We start from the raw sequence: 6000 nt of genomic DNA on the forward strand, positions 1-6000 counted from the left end.
AACTAGGTAGCATCTCTCTAGCGGCTAGTTCTTCAAACTTTTGTTTCTGAGCCATTCCTCTGAACTTGATACCCATACGATCAATATGTCCCATCTGGTTAGTGTTAGCTAGAGAAAAGAAAACATGAGTTTAAGTCAGGATTTGGCCAAATGCCGAAAGAAGAAAAAATTATTATTATTATATTTTTTTCTTTTTGAATAAATCAAGAATGAATGCTAAACAGAAATTAAAAGAATAATTAAGAAAGAAATAGGGAAATGATAATAATAGAATAATAAAATAACAAACTAATTTGTGGGTTGTCTCCCACTAAGCGCTTTGTTTAAATGTCGCAAGCTCGACAAAGAAACTGTTAAATATAATCTATAGGTCCTGGGGGCGTTTCGTCTAAGTGTAGGATTTGCGAATCCTCGTTGGTTTCCGCATAGTGATAGTGTTTCAGACGTTGCCCGTTTACGGTGAACGGTTCTGTAGATTTTCCTTTTATTTCTACCGCTCCACTGGGAAAGATTTTAGTGATATGAAAAGGCCCTGACCATCTGGATCGTAGTTTTCCCGGGAATAACTTTAGTCTAGAGTTAAATAAAAGTACTGCGTCGCCTTGCTTGAAGATTTTCCTTGATATACGCTTGTCATGCCATTGTTTTGTTCTTTCTTTATAGATTCTGGCATTTTCATAGGCGTCTCTTCTGAGTTCCTCTAATTCGTTTATGTCAAGGATTCTCTTTTCACCGGCGGCTTTATAATTCAAATTTAGATTTCTAATAGCCCAATAGGCTTTATGTTCTAATTCTACCGGGAGGTGACAGGATTTTCCATAAATGAGCTTAAATGGGGTCGTCCCTATGGGGGTTTTATAAGCAGTTCGGTATGCCCACAAAGCTTCTGGTAATTTCAATGACCAATCTTTCCTTGAAGTGGCGACCGTTTTTTCTAGTATTTGCTTGATTTCTCTGTTAGATACTTCCACTTGTCCACTGGTTTGAGGGTGGTAAGGTGTTGCTATCCTATGTCTTACTCCATATTTAAATAATAATTTTTCGAGTACCTTGGATATAAAGTGCGATCCACCATCACTGACTACTATTCTTGGGATGCCAAATCTCGGAAATATTATATTCTTAAAGAGTCTAGTTACTACTCGGGTGTCATTTGTTGGGGATGCTACAGCTTCGATCCATTTTGATACGTAGTCAACTGCCACGAGTATGTATTTGTTACCGAAAGAGGATGGAAAGGGTCCCATGAAGTCTATCCCCCACACGTCGAAAATCTCTACTTCCAAAATACCTTTTTGTGGCATCTCGTCACGTCTAGATATGTTTCCCGTGCGTTGACATCTGTCACACTCCTTAATAGCCGCATGTACGTCCTTCCATATAGTTGGCCAATAAAAGCGGCTTGTAGGATTTTAGAGCAGGTCTTGGATGTACTTGTGTGTCCACCATAAGGAGCGGAGTGACAGTGTTGGATTATATTTTCTACTTCTTCTTCGGGTATGCATCGACGGAAAATACCATCGGGGCCTCTTTTGAAAAGTAAGGGATCATCCCAGTAATAGTGTTTTATGTCGTAGAAGAATCGTTTCTTCTGCTGGTAAGATAAAGTAGGTGGAACTATTCCGGCAGCTAAATAATTGACTAGATCAGCGTACCATGGTGTGACGGATATAGCTAAGGTGGTTTCTACTTGCATGTCGGAGTTTTTCTCTTCCAAAGTAGCTATAAGTTTGTCATACGAGAAATCATCATTAATTGATGTTCTTTCCGGTTCAAGGTTCTCAAGTCTAGAGAGATGGTCTGCTACTACGTTTTCAGTTCCTTTCTTGTCCTTGATTTCTAAGTCGAATTCTTGTAGCAACAAGATCCATCTTAGGAGTCTAGGTTTAGCGTCTTTTTTTGTTAAAAGGTACCTGATAGCAGCGTGATCAGTGTAGACTATTATTTTAGCTCCGACCAAGTAAGAACGAAATTTATCTAGCGCAAATACCACTGCTAGGAGTTCTTTCTCGGTAGTGGCGTAATTCATTTGCGCTTCATCCAGGGTTCTGCTTGCGTAATATATTACGTGAAGCTTTTTATCCTTTTGTTGTCCTAAAACAGCACCTACAGCATAATCACTGGCATCGCACATTATTTCGAATGGTTCATTCCAGTCTGGTGTCTACATTATGGGTGCGGAGATCAATGCTTGTTTAAGTGTTTGAAATGCTTTTAAACAGTTATCGTCGAATATGAATTCGGCATCTTTCATCAATAGTCCGGTTAAAGGTTTAGTTATCTTAGAGAAGTCTTTGATGAATCGTCGGTAAAAACCGGCGTGTCCTAAAAAGCTTCGTACTTCTCTCACGGTTCTTGGGGGTTGAAGATTTTCGATTACCTCTATTTTGGCTTTGTCTACTTCAATTCCTCTGTTCGAGATGATGTGTCCTAAAACGATTCCTTCTTGTACCATAAAGTGGCACTTCTCCCAGTTAAGTACTAAGTTTACTTTTACACATCGCTCAAGGACTCTTTCTAGGTTTTCAAGGCATTCCTCGAAACTTTGTCCGTATACAGAAAAGTCATCCATAAATACTTCCATGATGTTTTCGAGAAAATCGGCGAATATTGCCATCATGCATCTTTGAAAGGTTGCAGGGGCATTACACAGACCAAACGGCATTCGTCTATAAGCGAAGGTACCAAAAGGGCACGTGAACGTTGTCTTTTCTTGGTCATCAGGGTGAATTGGTATTTGAAAGAAGCCTGAATAACCGTCTAGATAACAGAAATGTGAATGTTTTGCTAATCGTTCTAACATTTGGTCAATGAATGGTAAAGGGAAATGATCTTTTCGGGTTGCTTTGTTTAGTTTCCTATAATCAATGCACATTCTCCACCCCGATTCGATTCGTTTAGTTATAGTTTCTCCTTTTTCGTTTTCAATAACGGTTATGCCTCCTTTCTTTGGTACAACGTGTACAGGGCTAACCCATTTGCTATCAGATATAGGATATATAATACCTGCTTCCAATAACTTGGTTATTTCTTTCTTTACTACCTCACTCAGGATCGGATTTAGTCTTCTCTGGTGTTCCCTAGAGGTTTTACAGTCTTCTTCTAACATGATGCGGTGCATACAAATAGAAGGGCTTATTCCTTTAAGATCGGTGATGTGGTATCCTAGTGCGGTGGGGTACTTCCTTAAGATATGTAGGAGTTTTTCTGTTTCGAGTCTTCCTAGATCTGCATTAACTATCACAGGTCGTTCAAGTTCTAAGTCTAGGAATTCATATCTCAGATTTTTGGGAAGTGTTTTCAGGTCAGGGGTTGGTTTGTTAAGACATTGCGTAGGGTCCGGTGTTATTGCTAAACATTGGTTAGGTTTGTCTTCTAAAAGATAGTCTGATGATTTGTCTTCTCCTAACTCTGCTTCTTTTATGCATTCATCGATGATATCCATGAAGTAACATGTATCTTCTATTGCAGGTGCTTTCAAGAATTGGGAAAGAATGAATTCAATTTTCTCTTCACCTACTTCGAAGGTGAGTCGTCCTCATTTTACGTCTATGATTGCACCGGCAGTTGCTAAGAATGGTCTTCCCAGTATAATGGGTGTAATATCATCTTCTCTAATGTCCATAATTGTAAAATCAGTGGGAATGTAAAACTGACCTATGCGTACGGGAACGTTTTCAAGGATTCCTACAGGATATTTGATGGAACGATCTGCTAGTTGCACAGACATTTTGGTCGGTCTTAATTCTCCCATTTCCAGTTTCTTACATATGGATAAAGGCATAACGCTAATTCCGGCTCCTAAATCGCATAAAGCTTTGTCGATGACAAATTTTCCTATGTGACAGGGTATAGAGAAACTACCCGGATCCTTGAGTTTAGGAGGCATGTTTTGGATTATTGCGCTACATTCGGCAGGGAGTGTAACGGTTTCGCTATCCTCAAGTTTCCTCTTATTAGAAAGGATTTCTTTTAAGAATTTAGCATATGAGGGCATCTGCGTAATAGCTTCGGTGAACGGAATTGTAACGTTTAATTGTTTAAGGAGATCAACAAATTTTCTAAATTGGCCCGCATCTTTGGTTTTAACAAGCCTTTGAGGGTAAGGTATAGGTGGTTTGTAAGGTGGTGGAGGTACATAAGGTTTGTTCTTTTCTAGGGTTTCCTTATTACTCTCTTCCTTTTCCTTAGGTTCACTTTCCTCAGTTGATTTCTTAGGGTTTTGGTTTTCTATCCTTGGATCAGACGGTCCTTCCACTTCCGTTCCACTTCTTAATATAATTGCATGAGCTTGGCTTCTCGGATTAGGTTGGGGCTGTCCAGGGAATGTACCAGTTGGGGCAGCAGTAGGTGCTTGTTGTTGAGCTACTTGTGATATTTGTGTTTCCAGCATTTTGTTATGGGTAGCCAAGGCATCTACTTTGCTTGCTAGTTGTTTAAGTTGTTCGCCAGTGTGTACATTCTGGTTTAAGAAATCTTTATTGGTTTGTTGTTGGGAAGCTATAAAGTTTTCCATCATGATTTCCAAGTTGGATTTTCTAGGGGTATTATTGTTAGGCATGGATGGGTTCGGTTTCTGATATCCCGGAGGTATAGATGGGGCTTGATTTGGAGACTGTCCAGGTGCGTACAAAGCATTATTACTCTTATATGAAAAGTTTGGATGGTTCTTCCAATTTGAGTTATAGGTGTTCGAATAGGGGCTTCCTTGAGCATAGTTCACTTGCTCTGCTTGGATTCCAGTCAAGAGTTGACATTCCGCAGGAGTGTGACCTTGGATTCCACAGACCTCGCAATTCTGAGTTATAGCAACCACGGCGGCTGGGGGTGATACGTTTAAACTTTCAATTTTCTGGACCAAAGCATCCACTTTTACGTTAACGTGATCAAGGTTACTTATCTCGTACATGCCAGTTTTCGTTTGAGGTTTTTCCACCGTTGTTCGTTCGGTTCCCCACTGATAGTGGTTTTGGGCCATGCTCTCGATAAGCTGGTAAGCATCAGCATAAGGTTTGTTCATTAATGCACCACCTGCAGCGGCGTCTATTGTTAACCTTGTGTTGTATAAGAGACCATTATAAAATGTGTGAATTACTAACCAGTCTTCCAAACCATGGTGTGGGCAAAGTCTCATCATGTCTTTGTATCTTTCCCATGCTTCGAAAAGAGACTCGTTGTCTTTCTGTTTAAATCCGTTTATCTGGGCTCTTAACATAGCTGTTTTGCTTGGCGGAAAGTATCGGGCAAGAAAAACTTTCTTCAACTCGTTCCATGTGGTGACTGAGTTGGAAGGGAGAGATTGAAGCCATCTTCTAGCGCTATCTCTTAATGAGAAAGGAAAAAGACGAAGTCGAATTGCCTCTGAAGTGACACCATTAGCTTTAACAGTATCGGCGTATTGGACAAATACGGATAAATGAAGGTTTGGATCCTCGGTAGGATTTCCAGAGAATTGGTTCTGTTGCACAGCCTGCAACAGCGAAGGTTTAAGTTCGAAGTTGTTTGCTTCGATTGCGGGCGGAGCAATACTTGAATGCGGCTCATCTTGCGATGGAGCGGCGTAATCTCTAAGAGCACGAGCTGGTTCTGCCATCTCGGGTGAAAGAAGAAGATCTTTGAGATCAGGAAATTCGATAGGAGGGAGATTGTTTTCAGCACGATATTCCCGAATTCGTCGTAAGACTCGGAGATATAGCTCGATATCGTTGATTCGTAAATAGAGCGGTTCGCCTTGTGAGCGAGTGCGTGGCATACAAATCAACGAAAGAAAGAATAGAAGAAAGAGAAACCTTAGTCTCTACAGCGTAACGGAAGAGTTACGATATCGATTAAATAAAAGTCCCCGGCAACGGCGCCAAAAACTTGATCGCTCGACTGTGTGAGTCGAGAATGGGATACAAACTGCAAGTGCACAGTTCTATCGCGTAGTTTTAAAAGATATCGATCCCACAGGGACTTATGAATCGATATACCGTTATCTAAGGTTACTACGTAAAGCTA

General features: G+C 40.5%; 1 pseudogene; it reads left to right on the top strand.

Moving 5' to 3' along the window:
* Positions 1-5108: 5108 nt before the first annotated feature.
* Positions 5109-5208, top strand: LOC127109129 (uncharacterized; annotated as a pseudogene).
* Positions 5209-6000: the final 792 nt, after the last annotated feature.

This window comes from Lathyrus oleraceus, chromosome 7 (genome assembly GCF_024323335.1).
Source record: "Lathyrus oleraceus cultivar Zhongwan6 chromosome 7, CAAS_Psat_ZW6_1.0, whole genome shotgun sequence".
Taxonomy (NCBI): Eukaryota; Viridiplantae; Streptophyta; class Magnoliopsida; order Fabales; family Fabaceae; genus Lathyrus; species Lathyrus oleraceus.